Source organism: Schistocerca cancellata, chromosome 2 (assembly GCF_023864275.1).
Source record: "Schistocerca cancellata isolate TAMUIC-IGC-003103 chromosome 2, iqSchCanc2.1, whole genome shotgun sequence".
NCBI lineage: Eukaryota > Metazoa > Arthropoda > Insecta > Orthoptera > Acrididae > Schistocerca > Schistocerca cancellata.
Genome location: NC_064627.1, coordinates 1,019,261,339 through 1,019,278,200, shown reverse-complemented (window position 1 = coordinate 1,019,278,200; position 16,862 = coordinate 1,019,261,339). Strand labels below are relative to the sequence as shown.

General features: G+C 46.7%; 1 protein-coding gene across 1 annotated transcript in view; it reads left to right on the top strand.

The window, feature by feature from the left end:
- The window catches only part of LOC126160650 (extracellular serine/threonine protein CG31145-like), an 891,510-nt gene that overhangs the window by 669,579 nt on the left and 205,069 nt on the right, over positions 1-16,862 (top strand). Inside the window, exon 3 of the mRNA XM_049916920.1 lies at positions 6,777-6,852. The gene's annotated coding sequence lies outside the window, so the exon portion shown is untranslated. The remainder of the gene's footprint in view (positions 1-6,776; positions 6,853-16,862) is intronic.

The following is a 16,862-nucleotide window of genomic DNA, read 5'->3' as shown; positions in this document are numbered from 1 at the left end:
CGTTATACCAGACGTACAAATGTTGGTGTTAAGTAATGTGACTGATGAGACAAGAATCATGACCAGAACATGTTTGAACACACACATTGAAACCTTTGCATAACGTTAGGGGAGTGATCTTCTTACTGTGAGATACTTTGATGCAAGACTGCCTAAGAATCAGTGAATAACATGCACTTACGCACTCCCAGTGTTCCATTTGTCTCAGAGCAATAATAATCAAAACCCAGGGAGGAACAATCCTGAGAGATTTTCACTGACATAATGTGCATTTCATTATTTTCTTACTTTGATCGTTGAGAGAAGAGACCTTAGTTGTAGAGTGGAAGTGGAAAAGATTCTAAGTGCTAAATCTCATACTTGTCAGGAGAATCAGAAAACAATGTGTCTCCTTTCCTATTCATATTAGTATGCAAAAATTTGAGAAGGATTCTGATATCACAGTTATGCTGCCCACTTTATCACTGCAAAAAACAGTGGTACAAATTAGAAAATAAAAATTCCTTAAGAACTTTGTGTCATACCAGGAAATTGAATGCTTGTAACTGCCAAAAAGATTTTATTTCAAGTGCCATTAATATAGAGGCAGACAAACACAAGTACAGAAATACAGCATTAATATTTTAAGTAGTGGAATTGCAATTAACAAAAATCATTTCTTATTTCTTTTCATTTTTTTACGAGCGAATGACAATACGATATTTAAGAAGAAATATCTTTCTCGCACAATTCCGTTATTGGGATAAAATGTTGAAAAGTCTACTGTAAAATTCCCTGGGCTGTTGAGGAAGAAATGGCAGCATCGTCAACCGGACCAGTTTCGTAACTGACAAATGATTCAAATGGCTCTGAGCACTATGGGACCTAACATCTGAGGTCATCAGTCCCCTAGAACTTATAACTACTTAAACCTAACTAACCTAAGGACATCACACACATCCATGCCCGAGGCAGGATTCGACCTTGCGACCGTAGCAGTCGCGCGGTCCCGGACTGAAGCGCCTAGAACCGCTCGGCCACCGCGGCCGGCAACTGATAAATATGGCTGCTGTTTCAGATGAAACGCGGCATAGAATACACTTGTCATGGTCTCTTTTGAATAAAGTGACATTTCTCCATTCTTCCCTTTCAAAGTAAGAATATTTATATAGCTACACTCCTGGAAATTGAAATAAGAACACCGTGAATTCATTGTCCCAGGAAGGGGAAACTTTATTGACACATTCCTGGGGTCAGATACATCACACTGACAGAACCACAGGCACATAGACACAGGCAACAGAGCATGCACAATGTCGGCACTAGTACAGTGTATATCCACCTTTCGCAGCAATGCAGGCTGCTATTCTCCCATGGAGACGATCGTAGAGATGCTGGATGTAGTCCTGTGGAACGGCTTGCCATGCCATTTCCACCTGGCGCCTCAGTTGGACCATCGTTCGTGCTGGACGTGCAGACCGCGTGAGACGACGCTTCATCCAGTCCCAAACATGCTCAATGGGGGACAGATCCGGAGATCTTGCTGGCCAGGGTAGTTGACTTACACCTTCTAGAGCACGTTGGGTGGCACGGGATACATGCGGACGTGCATTGTCCTGTTGGAACAGCAAGTTCCCTTGCCGGTCTAGGAATGGTAGAACGATGGGTTCGATGACGGTTTGGATGTACCGTGCACTATTCAGTGTCCCCTCGACGATCACCAGTGGTGTACGGCCAGTGTAGGAGATCGCTCCCCACACCATGATGCCGGGTGTTGGCCCTGTGTGCCTCGGTCGTATGCAGTCCTGATTGTGGCGCTCACCTGCACGGCGCCAAACACGCATACGACCATCATTGGCACCAAGCCAGAAGCGACTCTCATCGCTGAAGACGACACGTCTCCATTCGTCCCTCCATTCACGCCTGTCGCGACACCACTGGAGGCGGGCTGCACGATGTTGGGGCGTGAGCGGAAGACGGCCTAACGGTGTGCGGGACCGTAGCCCAGCTTCATGGAGACGGTTGCGAATGGTCCTCGCCGATACCCCAGGAGCAACAGTGTCCCTAATTTGCTGGGAAGTGGCGGTGCGGTCCCCTACGGCACTGCGTAGGATCCTACGGTCTTGGCGTGCATCCGTGCGTCGCTGCGGTCCGGTCCCAGGTCGACGGGCACGTGCACCTTCCGCCGACCACTGGCGACAACATCGATGTACTGTGGAGACCTCACGCCCCACGTGTTGAGCAATTCGGCGGTACGTCCACCCGGCCTCCCGCATGCCCACTATACGCCCTCGCTCAAAGTCCGTCAACTGCACATACGGTTCACGTCCACGCTGTCGCGGCATGCTACCAGTGTTAAAGACTGCGATGGAGCTCCGTATGCCACGGCAAACTGGCTGACACTGACGGCGGCGGTGCACAAATTCTGCGCAGCTAGCGCCATTCGACGGCCAACACCGCGGTTCCTGGTGTGTCCGCTGTGCCGTGCGTGTGATCATTGCTTGTACAGCCCTCTCGCAGTGTCCGGAGCAAGTATGGTGGGTCTGACACACCGGTGTCAATGTGTTCTTTTTTCCATTTCCAGGAGTGTATTTGAGATGGATGAGTAAGAGACCCGTTGGTAATAGTTGGAGTTCTAAGACGTTTGCATTGATAACAGTGTTTCAGCAGCATCGCGGAAGTCAGTTGTATGAATTGGTACTATGAAGGTCGTGTAGTGATTAACGCAACGCATTTGTTTGTCGGCCAGTTTCGGTTAAAAAACTCCGGAATTTGTTGTGGGACATCGCGGAATGTTTTCTCTTCAGCTCCTATAGTTTCATAAGCTGCGATAAATGGCGACCCTACATACAGCCGTCAACATGGCGCCTGTAACGGAGGTACGCTCCAAGCAGAGAGCTGTCGCTGAGTTTCTTTGGCCGGAAAATCATAGCATCGCAGATATTCATAGACGCTAGCCGAGTGTCTACGGTGACCTGGCAATGAACAAAACCATGGCGAGTCGTTGGGCGAGGCGTCTGTCTTCTTCGCAACAAGGTCGCGGAAACCTGTCCGCACGTCGGCATGCCACACACAGCTGTGACTCCTGCAGCGTTGGAACCTCAGTGCGTAGCCGGACGTCGCTGTTGGTAGCGCTGACACACTCGTCCACCAGTTGAAATACCCAAATGAGTGTGCCCGCAGAATTACTCACCACTAACCAGAAGGCCCTAAAGACCATCTCTGTGGAACTGCTTGCGCGTTACGAGGCTGGTAGTGACAATTTTTGTAGAACATCGTCACAGGCGATGAAACGTAGGTACATCACTTCGAAACGTAAACTAAACGGCAATCCATGGAGTAGCTCCACACTGCCTCTTTTCCGAAGAAAATTATCAATGCCGCAACCTCAACGCGTAAAGTCATGGCGACTGCGTTCTGGGGCTCTGAAGAGGTTATTCTGTTTGATGTTCTCTCTCATGGTGCAAAAATCAACTCTGAAGTGTAATGTGCTCATCATAATCTTCGTTTCCCCTCTCTCCAACATGTCGTAGGGTTGGGGTATCAATGGCACTTCGCCACTTTACTCTGTCTTTCCACCATTCTTCTTCCACAATTTGGTTCCACAGCTGGTTTCTCCTCTTTAAACTCATATTTATTGTATCAATCCATCTTGTTCTCGGTCTTCCTTTCGGCCTCTTGCCCTCAATCTTGAACTCCGTCATTCTTCTTGGTATTCTTCCCTCTCCCATCCTCTTCACAGGCCCAAACCATTTTCACCTATTTTTTTCAATTATTCAGTCAACTTCTCCACTCCAATTTCTTTCCTAACATTTTCATTTTGCACTTTGTCTCTCCTCGTTTTCCCTAGCATACTTCTCAGAAACTTCATTTCACTGGAATGTATCCTACTCTCCTCTCTTCTAGTCATAGTCCCTGGGCCGTAAATTAGTATGGGTGTGAAGTAAGTCTTGTATAGCACCAGCTTGCACCTCATTGGCACTTCCCTCCCCACACCAAGCCCCTCATACATTCTGTTGTATTCTGTTCCTAATTTCTGTCTCCACACGAGCATCCCCATTATTACACTTCCCAAATATTTAAAGTTGTCCACTATTTCATTATCCCGTCCCTTAATATGAATTTGTCCCTTGCTCTCTCTATCCCCTCTGGTTACCACCGAGGCCTTACCCTCAGGAAACTGAAGTAACGACTCCAGCGTGTTCGTCGCCACAAAAATGCATACTAACTTCTCCTTCCCCATGAGAACTCAAGATCTCACACCCGTCTGCGCGCCCGAGAAGAGGTCACAAAAGTTCATTGGACTGTTCTTCCACATCCTCCCTACAGCCCTGATATCGCATCTTCCAACTTCCATTTGTTTGGCCCAATGAAGGATGCACTCTGCGTGAAGCAATACGTGGATGATGGGAGGTTATTAATGTAGCAAGACGTTCGCTTCGACATCCACCAGTGGATTCGTATATGCGGGCTTACAGGCCGTTACTGTAAGGCGGCGTAAGGCCGTCGCATTGAACGAAGATTAGGTTGAAAAATAGGGTCTTATAGCTGAAAGAGTGGGGGACAATATGGTGTATTAGCATCCTATATAAAACCAACGTACTTTCAGAATAAAAAATGTGTTGCGTTTCTTATTGAACGTCCCTCGTACATGGAGTCGTTTCATAGCTTTAACTGACTCATCAATCAAATTTTGGGTAACAAAGGTCTTGCTTACAATTCTTCATTTCTCTAAAACTCCAAAATCGCTGTCGTAGCTCAAAAAGCAGTGCCCACCCACTAAAAACTTGTGTGCTATATCTTCAGATCACGCCAGGCTAAATGGAGGAGCCTCGAGGCATAGCACCTGGAAGCGCTGCAGCACTTCTTCGCACAAACAACATCGCCATCTACTAATGAAGATCTGAAACATGTTCCCTGTGATTTGACGCTTGGAACAAGTCTAGGAAAATGCAAGTGAGCATCGAAAACACAACAGCGTTGAAATCGTGTTTTGTGAAAAAATTTCACGTGGAGCGTTTCCAATGTCATTCCTTTAATTGTTTTGAAATTTTGTAGTTTGTTTGGCGGAAATGAAATTAACTTTCTGTAGTCCAAAGCAGAGCACATAATGGAAGTAAAATGCCTGTAATAGAGTATGGCCAGATTAATGCAATTTTGCGTATGAACACCTGCGTCTGGTTTGAGGTGACCTAAAAAATTCCAGGAGCAATTTACTTATGGAGAGCGAGGTTCTGAGTCAATTCTTGGTAAGACTTCCCACGCCATGTAAATGATCGTTGAGGAACTCCTGAACTAAGTAATTTCAGAATATTAACGATGTAGACTGGCAATGGCAAGGAAAGCGTTTCTGAAGAAGAGAAAATTGTTAACACCGAGTATAGATTTAAGTGTCAGGAAGTCGTTTCTGAAGGTATTTGTATGGAGTGTAACCATGTATGGAAGTGAAACATGAACGATAAATAGAAGAGTATAGAAGCTTTCGAAATGTGCTACAGAAGAATGCTGAAGATTAGATGGGTAGATCCCACAACTAATGAGGAGGTATTGAATGGAATTGGGGAGGAGTTTGTGGCACAACTTGACTAGAATAAGGTATCGGTTGGTAGGACATGTTCTGAGGCCTCAAAGGATCACCAATTTAGTATTGGCAGGCAGCGTGGAGGGTAAAAATCGTAGAGGGAGACCAAGAGATGAATACACTAAATAGATTCAGAAGCATGTAGGTTGCAGTAGGTACTGGGAGATGAAGAAGCTTGCACAGGATAGAGTGACATGGAGAGAAGCATCAAACCAGTCTCAGGACTGAAGACCACAACAACAACGATTTCCAGCGAGGAACGCTGGCAACAGTGCGTATGAGAGAACAAACTTCTGCTGCGAGTTCGGAGTGCGGTTCAAAAACACTTTGTGTCTGGTTTCTCCAGATATTATTTGTGTGAGTCCAGTTCACATTACATGAGATAACAGTTCAAATGACGTTTATTATTGAATGATTGTGATCCATGTTAAACAGGGAGGATTAACGCCCACCCTAAAGGCGACCCTTCCCAGTTATTTTTTATGTGGTGCTTTCTAATATAAAGTTGTTTCGGCTCCTAATTTCCAAAATATAAGCAATGCTAGAATCCAAGTTTACTTTCCATACCTTCCTCGTGAACATCTACGTCAGACATTCCATGGACGATGGCTAGAAATTCCAGTCTTGTAAGCTCTTAACATAAAACGCCGTTGATTTCATTTTGTGGGATAAAGTGAAACATTTTCGGTACGAGACATTCGAAGAGACAGGAGGATCTGTCACGAATTCTCGCTGTTTGTTAGTATTGTGAGAATGACACATGGTTTGTTAAAGTACATGTGACAGAAATTTGGGTAACTAAATCATGTCTTCAAAGCCATTCTGAACGAGTGACCTAAAATCTGTGCATGTAAATGGAATTATTGCCAAAATTGTGTACTTGGACGTCTATCATCAGTAGTTTGAATTTTGAATTTGTGGTAAGTTCGGGCGGGCGGGGTAGCCGTGCAGTCTGAGGCCTCTTGTCACGGTCCGTGCGGCTCCCCCAGTCGGAGGTTGGAGGTTCGGGTCCTCCCTTGGGCATGGGTGTGTGTGTCGTCCTTAGCGTAAGTTAGTTTAAGTTTGACATCACTTCCAGTCGTTATCGGAACGCTGGGATTTAGATGATTTATGTGAAAGTTAATCACTATTTTTGTACGAGAATACGATAAAGTAACGAAAATTTATGAGTCAGTCAGATTTTTAGCACCTTTTGACTTATACTTCTTTGTTTCAGGCCGGGGCAGTACAGTTCATGATTTACTGTGCTTTCCTGCAAGGACATAGGATAGGCTGATAAACCAGTTTAAGAGGTAAGCACTAGCACTTGTCTTGTTTCTAGTTTCTCGTTTTCTTCCTTCGATACTGGGTGCCTGTACAGCCGATACGAATTATCGTTCTTGCTTCTGTTTGAAACGTTCCTTTCGTCCGTGCATCGGAGCTACCGTAGAATGGCGATGTGTAGCGAGACAGCCAAATTGCGCTACGTACTGCTCCGACGGTTTTGCCGAGAACGTCCATTGGTGGACCTGGTTTAATTTTCTGCGCTGCTACTGCACTTGTAAAATCAGTCTAAATAGGTTCGCCGTCCTCGCTGCGACCCGCCAGACAATATCAAACTTCTCAATATTCCAAAGTCAATAATCAAAAGCGTTGTAGCAGTCCAAACACATTCAGAAAAAATACAGAGATACGACCACTCCACTCGAATATGTGCAGCGCTTCCTTTTCGTACACTGCCTCCAGATGGCTTCTACTCACTTCCGTCGATAATCTCCGCAACGAGGCAACAGGAACAGGGAAAGAGTGACAGGAAAATACGACGCTCAGTACAGTTTATTGGACAGAATTTGACATCAAATGACAATCTGGAGATCAGTCATATAATTTGCATTATTTCTTATTTAACTGTTCTGATCGCAAACGGTTTTTAACGGAATTAAGAGTTTCAGGTACAGAATACGCACTTCCGAATCTACACTCCTGGAAAGTGAAATAAGAACACCGTGAATTCATTGTCCCAGGAAGGGGAAACTTTATTGACACATTCCTGGGGTCAGATACATCACATGATCACACTGACAGAACCACAGGCACATAGACACAGGCAACAGAGCATGCACAATGTCGGCACTAGTACAGTGTATATCCACCTTTCGCAGCAATGCAGGCTGCTATTCTCTCATGGAGACGATCGTAGAGATGCTGGATGTAGTCCTGTGGAACGGCTTGCCATGCCATTTCCACCTGGCGCCTCAGTTGGACCAGCGTTCGTGCTGGACGTGCAGACCGCGTGAGACGACGCTTCATCCAGTCCCAAACATGCTCAATGGGGGACAGATCCGGAGATCTTGCTGGCCAGGGTAGTTGACTTACACCTTCTAGAGCACGTTGGGTGGCACGGGATACATGCGGACGTGCATTGTCCTGTTGGAACAGCAAGTTCCCTTGCCGGTCTAGGAATGGTAGAACGATGGGTTCGATGACGGTTTGGATGTACCGTGCACTATTCAGTGTCCCCTCGACGATCACCAGTGGTGTACGGCCAGTGTAGGAGATCGCTCCCCACACCATGATGCCGGGTGTTGGCCCTGTGTGCCTCGGTCGTATGCAGTCCTGATTGTGGCGCTCACCTGCACGGCGCCAAACACGCATACGACCATCATTGGCACCAAGCCAGAAGCGACTCTCATCGCTGAAGACGACACGTCTCCATTCGTCCCTCCATTCACGCCTGTCGCGACACCACTGGAGGCGGGCTGCACGGTGTTGGGGCGTGAGCGGAAGACGGCCTAACGGTGTGCGGGACCGTAGCCCAGCTTCATGGAGACGGTTGCGAATGGTCCTCGCCGATACCCCAGGAGCAACAGTGTCCCTAATTTGCTGGGAAGTGGCGGTGCGGTCCCCTACGGCACTGCGTAGGATCCTACGGTCTTGGCGTGCATCCGTGCGTCGCTGCGGTCCGGTCCCAGGTCGACGGGCACGTGCACCTTCCGCCGACCACTGGCGACAACATCGATGTACTGTGGAGACCTCACGCCCCACGTGTTGAGCAAATCGGCGGTACGTCCACCCGGCCTCCCGCATGCCCACTATACGCCCTCGCTCAAAGTCCGTCAACTGCACATACGGTTCACGTCCACGCTGTCGCGGCATGCTACCAGTGTTAAAGACTGCGATGGAATTCCGTATGCCACGGCAAACTGGCTGACACTGACGGCGGCGGTGCACAAATGCTGCGCAGCTAGCGCCATTCGACGGCCAACACCGCGGTTCCTGGTGTGTCCGCTGTGCCGTGCGTGTGATCATTGCTTGTACAGCCCTCTCGCAGTGTCCGGAGCAAGTATGGTGGGTCTGACACACCGGTGTCAATGTGTTCTTTTTTCCATTTCCAGGAGTGTATAAAACTACAACAGCAAGAGTCATAATATATTGCCGTGAGGCACCCCTGAAGTTACTTTTACATCTTTCGATGACTCTCCCACCAAGATAGCTTGCTGCGTCCTCCTTATCAAAAATTCACAATTTCAGTCACAAATTTTGCTTGATTCCCCATACGATCGTACTTTTGACAATAAGAGTGGATGAGATTCTATCAGATTCTTTTAGGAAATCGCCCGTTGTATCTTCGAGATACAGTATATGACATACAGGGACCAATACATACGAACATCATGAACATATTGTGGTACATAACACATTTCCAAGTACATAACCGTTTTTTATTACACATGTGTGCATGTGAACTGACCATTGAGGAACAGCAGGTTCACTGATACCTCGATTCCGGTATAAAAGAAATTTAATATCTACAGCGTACACATTCAGTCCGTAAATATCCTTCTCAATTTTCTACATAGTACAATTTTGTTATGAGAATTTCCTAAGCCTTTACTGTAAGTACTGTATCTCATTACGTTTGAGACCAGAATATATTCTAAGAATGTGCAACAAATGGGTGTCAAAGATACTGGACGTTAGTTTTTGGACCTTCTCTGCTACCCTTGTTGTCGACGGGTGTGACATGGGAGTTTTCTGTTCGACGGATCTAGGTAGGTTAGAGTTTTTTAAAAAAAGGGCTAGCTCAGCTCTAAATTCGGTGGAGCATCTGATAGGTATTCCGCCGGCAACTGGAACTTTACTCAACTTTTGCGACTTCTGTTTTTCTCACCGCCAGTAATATCTATTTCACTTACCATTTTACTGGTAAAAAATTAAATTGGGGTTAAACCCCTGGATTTTCATTTTTAGAGGGTCATTTGAAAACCGATTTGAGCTGACGGGCGAGGTTAAATGTCAGAACTTCTGTTGTTGCTAGGAAGTGCTGTGAGCGTCTTTTCGTCGTTCTCTGACTCTTTTAAGTGAAGTCCACTGAAGCGCCAGAGAAACTGGTACAGGCACGCGTGTTCAAATACAGAGATATGTAAACAGACAGAACACGGCCTTACGGTCGCGGACGCCTGTGTAAGACAACGAGTGCCTGACGCAGTTGTTAGATCGGTTATTGTTGCTACAATGGCAGGTTATCAAGATTTTAGTGAATTTGAACGTGGTGTTATAGTTGGCGCACGATCGATGACGTGGGGATTTTCCCGTACGACCATTTCACGGGTGTACCGTGAGTATCAGGGATCCGGTAAAATATTAGATCTCCGACATCGCTGCGGCCGAAAAAAAAAAAAAGATTATGCAAGAACGGGACCAACGACGACTGAAGAGAATCGTTCAACGTGACAGAAGTGCAACCCTTCCGCAAACAGCTGCATATTTCAATTCTGGGCCAACGACATATATCAGCTTGCGAACCATTCAACGAAAAATCATCGATATGGGCTTTCGGAGACTAAGGCCCACTCGTGTACCCTTGATGACTGCACTACACAAAGCTTTACGCCTCTCTTGGGCCCGTCAACACCAACAATGGACTATTGGTGACTGAAACATGTTGCCTTGTCGGAAGCGTCTCGTTTCAAATTGTAACGAGCCGATGGACGTGTACTGGTATGGAGACAACCTCATGAATCCATGGACTCTGCATGTCAGCGGAAGACTGTTCAAGCTGGTGGGGGCTTTGTAATGGTGTGGGGCATGTGTAGTTGGAGAGATATGGGACACCTGACACGTCTAGATACGACTGTGACAGTTGACACAGATGTAAGCATCCTGTCTGATCACCTGCATCCATTCATGTCCATTGTGCATTCTGAAGGAGTTTGGCAATTCCAGCTGGACAATGCGACGCCCCACACGTCCAGAATTGTTACAGAGTGGCACCAGGATCACTCTTGTGAGTTTAGACACTTCCGCTGATCACGAAACTCCCCAGACATTAACATTATTGAGCATACCTGGGATGCCTAACACTGTGCAGTTCAGAAGAGATCTCCACCCCCTAGCACTCTTACGGATTCCTGCAGGATTCATTGTGTCAATTCCCTCCAGCACTACTTCAGTCATTAATCGAGTCCATTCCACGTCGTGGTGCGGCACTTCTGCGTTCTCTCGGGAGCCCTATACTACACTCCTGGAAATGGAAAAAAGAACACATTAACACCGGTGTGTCAGACCCACCATACTTGCTCCGGACACTGCGAGAGGGCTGTACAAGCAATGATCACACGCACGGCACAGCGGACACACCAGGAACCGCGGTGTTGGCCGTCGAATGGCGCTAGCTGCGCAGCATTTGTGCACCGCCGCCGTCAGTGTCAGCCAGTTTGCCGTGGCATACGGAGCTCCATCGCAGTCTTTAACACTGGTAGCATGCCGCGACAGCGTGGACGTGAACCGTATGTACAGTTGACGGCCTTTGAGCGAGGGCGTATAGTGGGCATGCGGGAGGCCGGGTGGACGTACCGCCGAATTGCTCAACACGTGGGGCGTGAGGTCTCCACAGTACATCGATGTTGTCGCCAGTGGTCGGCGGAAGGTGCACGTGCCCGTCGACCTGGGACCGGACCGCAGCGACGCACGGGTGCACGCCAAGACCGTAGGATCCTACGCAGTGCCGTAGGGGACCGCACCGCCACTTCCCAGCAAATTAGGGACACTGTTGCTCCTGGGGTATCGGCGAGGACCATTCGCAACCGTCTCCATGAAGCTGTCTTCCGCTCACGCCCCAACATCGTGCAGCCCGCCTCCAGTGGCGTCGCGACAGGCGTGAATGGAGGGACGAATGGAGACGTGTCGTCTTCAGCGATGAGAGTCGCTTCTGCCTTGGTGCCAATGATGGTCGTATGCGTGTTTGGCGCCGTGCAGGTGAGCGCCACAATCAGGACTGCATACGACCGAGGCACACAGGGCCAACACCCGGCATCATGGTGTGGGGAGCGATCTCCTACACTGGCCGTACACCACTGGTGATCGTCGAGGGGACACTGAATAGTGCACGGTACATCCAAACCGTCATCGAACCCATCGTTCTACCATTCCTAGACCGGCAAGGGAACTTGCTGTTCCAACAGGACAATGCACGTCCGCATGTATCCCGTGCCACCCAACGTGCTCTAGAAGGTGTAAGTCAACTACCCTGGCCAGCAAGATCTCCGGATCTGTCCCCCATTGAGCATGTTTGGGACTGGATGAAGCGTCGTCTCACGCGGTCTGCACGTCCAGCACGAACGCTGGTCCAACTGAGGCGCCAGGTGGAAATGGCATGGCAAGCCGTTCCACAGGACTACATCCAGCATCTCTACGATCGTCTCCACGGGAGAATAGCAGCCTGCATTGCTGCGAAAGGTGGATATACACTGTACTAGTGCCGACATTGTGCATGCTCTATTGCCTGTGTCTATGTGCCTGTGGTTCTGTCAGTGTGATCATGTGATGTATCTGACCCCAGGAATGTGTCAGTAAAGTTTCCCCTTCCTGGGACAATGAATTCACGGTGTTCTTATTTCAATTTCCAGGAGTGTATATTAGGCAGGTTTACCAGTTTCTTTGGCTCTTCAGTGTTATTGTCTCGGGGCCACTTTTATCTTCGACATCAAGGTATCTATGGCTGTCAGTGTGTTAGTTCCATAGATGACACTGGTGTAACATAAGCTATTGAAAGTTTACAAAAGTATTCTAATCACTGTAACAAAGTAACAGTTTAGTATGTTAAATACACAATGCAGAAGAAGATGTATAATTTTAAAGCATATAGTTTATCTAAATGATTATTTTCAGTTTATACGTATTTATTAGTCCTGGGCTGCTTGACTGCCAGGAAAATAACGGCAGGGTTCGTGAGCTGTAAGCATTTTCGCTTTCTGCCTCGCACCGAATGAGTGTTGGTCCCTGCAGACACAATTTGCGGCCCACTGCCGCCGTTAATGGAAACGTATTTCAGATAACTGAAACAGACAGAATTCCTCAGTAGGCCGGTGGAAATTACACAGTCCGCTTTTGCCGGCGCTAGCGTTAACTCCAAATAAATTAAAGAGATTTCCTGTTTATTATAAACGCAAATAAATTAAAGGAGTGCCAGAGACGAACGCTTGGCGTTTCTGGTACGGCTGTTAATTAAAAACTTTGGAGGGCATTTACTCTAAATTGAAAGCCGCCTGTTCGCTTCTTTCAGCGGTAGTCAACGGCATCCTTAGGTGTAAGTAAACGTCTCTGCAGTCCTCCAAAGAAAGTTGACCGTGGCTGCCTCCTTGAAGAAGAAAATTAGGTCAGAGTTCATCAACATCCTCAAGCAATATTCCACTGCTGTTTTACTAAAAGGAAAATAAGTTACGTACAGACATTTCAGTACTTAGTCAAGATATCTGCAGAGAGCAATGGATAAATCAACTACAGAAACATTAGTATACAAACTCACAACGGTATACACCAAAAGAACAAAATCGTGTATCTGCGTGCGTTGTGCCGCCTGACCATTCGACTATGTAATTCCTCTGCATGTGCAGAACAAAACACAGTGTAATGCAGCAGGTGTATGGTGGGACGTGTACCCTCTTACTGCGTGAATCTTACGCATTGTTAATTGGCAGTCATGAGATAGTTAATTGCCGCGCGGGATTAGCCGAGCGGTCTCAGGCGCTGCAGTCGAGGACTGTGCGGCTGGTCCCGGCGGAGGTTCGAATCCTCCCTCGGGCATGGGAGTATGTGTTTGTCCTTAGGATAATTTAGGTTAAGTTGTGTGTAAGCTTAGGGACCGATGACCTTAGCAGTTAAGTCCGATAAGATTTCACACACACAGATAGCTAATTACTTACACCACTTTTAAATGTTTGCACTGTAGCACAATAACTGTTGGTTAATGATCCTTTGTTTGCCCACCGAGTTTACTTTTTGTATGATCTAATCTTACTGCAAAAGGCCTATTTGTCAAAGAGTCTCCGGCATATAACACCTATCCATGGGCATTGACTCCCATGATCTTTGTTTTAAAAGTGTATCGTGATCCGTCTTTCATACAAGAAGACATGGTTTCCGTAGTATGATAATAATGTGCTCTGTTTTACATTCAATATCTCGGGGGACCATGGTTAAGTGCGTCGATCCTTGCATTTTATGGAGCGGGAATGGGTCCTATCACCCCAAATGTACAATACGTATGCAGATGTCATTAGGATTGCTCTTGATAGTTGGTCTAAAGGTATCGCAACTGGTGAAACACCTATTAATCACTTCCGATTTGGTGATGACACTGCGTTTTTAGCCAGCAGTGGAGATGAACTTGGCTGAGTTACTAACAAAAGTAAAAGATCTTAGTCTGTCATCTGGATTAGACATCAGTATCAGCAAGTACAAACTCATGATGAGTGATCGAGGAGCATAGGACAGCTCAGAAATCGATTAAAGGGAGTGGAAGTCGTACATTCTTTCATGTATCTCGGGGCAATCGGTAGTAGCTGTAAAGATGAGGCAAGAAGACGGATCACGCTAGGGCGAGCGGCTGTGAGAACGCCCACCAAGAGTTGGCAGAACGGGGCGATAATGAAGAGCACAAAATCAGGCGTGTTGAAACAGTTGTGTTGCTGGTTCACGGTTGCAAAACGTGGACCGTTAAGGACAGAAGCAAGTAGCTTGTTCATGAATTTCAGCTTTGGTACTGACGCAGAACGCTGTGCTAAAATGGAGTGAAAGAAGACCAAATATGTCCATCATTGAGCTACTCAGTATTCCTAGACACGTTTCTCCTAGTGTCAGCCAAAAAATTCTCCAATTATTTGGTTGGCCATATTGTAAATGGAGAAAATTGAGAGAAAATAATCATGGAAGGAAAGATCGAAAACGCGAGGCCGAGGGGAAGAGCAGTGAGAAAGTGGATAGATAAAATCAAGATCTCTGCTCTACCTCTTCAGCAGGCTCCAAGAAAAGCTGGTAACCGTCCTGAATGGAGAGGATTGGCTCAGCAATAAGTAGACTGATGCTGATTGTCGGTGCGAAATGTTAATATATAGGACTAGAGCCGATTGAACCACTTTGGTTAATCATATAAGACACTTTGTCAGCTACAGGGTTATTACAAATGATTGAAGCGATTTCACAGCTCTACAATAACTTTATTATCTGAGATATTTTCAAAATGCTTTGCACACACGTACAAAAACTCAAAAAGGTTTTTTAGGCATTCACAAATGTTCGATAAGTGCCCCTTTAGAGATTCGGCAGACATCAAACCGATAATCAAGTTCCTCCCACACTCGGCGCAGCATGTCCCCATCAATGAGTTCGAAAGCATCGTTGATGTGAGCTCGCAGTTCTGGCACGTTTCTTGGTAGAGGAGGTTTAAACACTGAATCTTTCACATAACCACACAGAAAGAAATCGCATGGGGCTAAGTTGGGAGAGCGTGGAGGCCATGACATGAATTGCTGGTCATGATCTCCACCACGACCGATCCATCGGTTTTCCAATATCCTGTTTAAGAAATGCCGAACATCATGATGGAAGTGCGGTGGAGCACCATCCTGTTGAAAGATGAAGTCGGCGCTGTCGGTCTCCAGTTGTGGCATGAGCCAATTTTCCGCGGCCTACGCTTGAAACTCGCCCGCACGCGTTCAACCGTTTCTTCGCTCACTGCAGGCAGAGCCGTTGATTTCCACTTACAGAGGCATCCAGAAGCTTTAAACTGCGCGTACCATCGCCGAATGGAGTTAGCAGTTGGTGGATCTTTGTTGAACTTCGTCCTGAAGTGTCGTTGCACTGTTATGACTGACTGATGTGAGTGCATTTCAAGCACGACATACGCTTTCTCGGCTCCTGTCGCCTTTTGTCTCACTGCGCTCTCGAGCGCTCTGACGGCAGAAACCTGAAGTGCGGCTTCAGCCGAACAAAACTTTATGAGTTTTTCTACGTATCTGTAGTGTGTCGTGACCATATGTCAATGAATGGAGCTACAGTGAATGTATGAAATCGATTCAATCATTTGTAATAGCCCTGTATAATTGCTTCATTATTTTACTTTTAATGATCTCGTCTTTCAAGAACCTTTGATAATCTGTCACAGACTTTAGTTTTATCATTTTGACGCACGTTCCTACGGCACCCGTCGTCGACCCTGCTGCAGTCCGATACACAACTGAGTTGGCATTACTTCCATCTGGTGCGTCCACCTGTGTCACGCTCAGTAATCACGTGATCAGCCCGCAGAAACTGACAGAAAGAAAGCAGTAGAACATGTGCGTGTCACAATATAGTAGGAGGAGCGTAATACTCTTCTCAATAATTTCTTTTCTTTACGGCACTGCTTCACGGTCCAGTCACATTAATGTGGCCATTGCCATGTTAGACGTCAACAAGTAATAACCACTTACAGACGACAGATGACAGCACTAGCGGTGGAGGCCACGTAGAGCGTGTCAGGGAAACCCGGATAATAGTTCACTCGTTGTAATGTGGAAACGGAGAGATTTATCCGACATCAACAGGGCACGATCATTATATTTCTGGATAATGGTGAAAGAAATACCTAAATGACTGAGTTAGTGAACAGTTCGCGTGCCGCTGCGGTTAAAGTATACCGTGCATGGCAAAATGGTGCTGTCTAAACAGGCGCCGATGCAAATATGGTGCATAAACGGCATTAGATGAAAGGCATGAACGGACGGCAGCACGGACGAATAGATGTGGACGTACAGCTACATCATGGGAAAATTTAGATACTCATTTACATATAAATAATGTAAATAAGTTTAATCATCTGTGGAGTAACAAAAAAGTGAGGTGACATCTAAGGTGTCCGAGAATAAGTTCGTTTTACAATAGGTGAACACAGCAGTTTTCTAGCTGTTCCCCGCACTGTGGGACACGTGCAAGAAGATTCTCATTTTAAGTCTGTATATACAGATCGACATCTGCATTTATGCTCAGCATGGCACTTCACGAA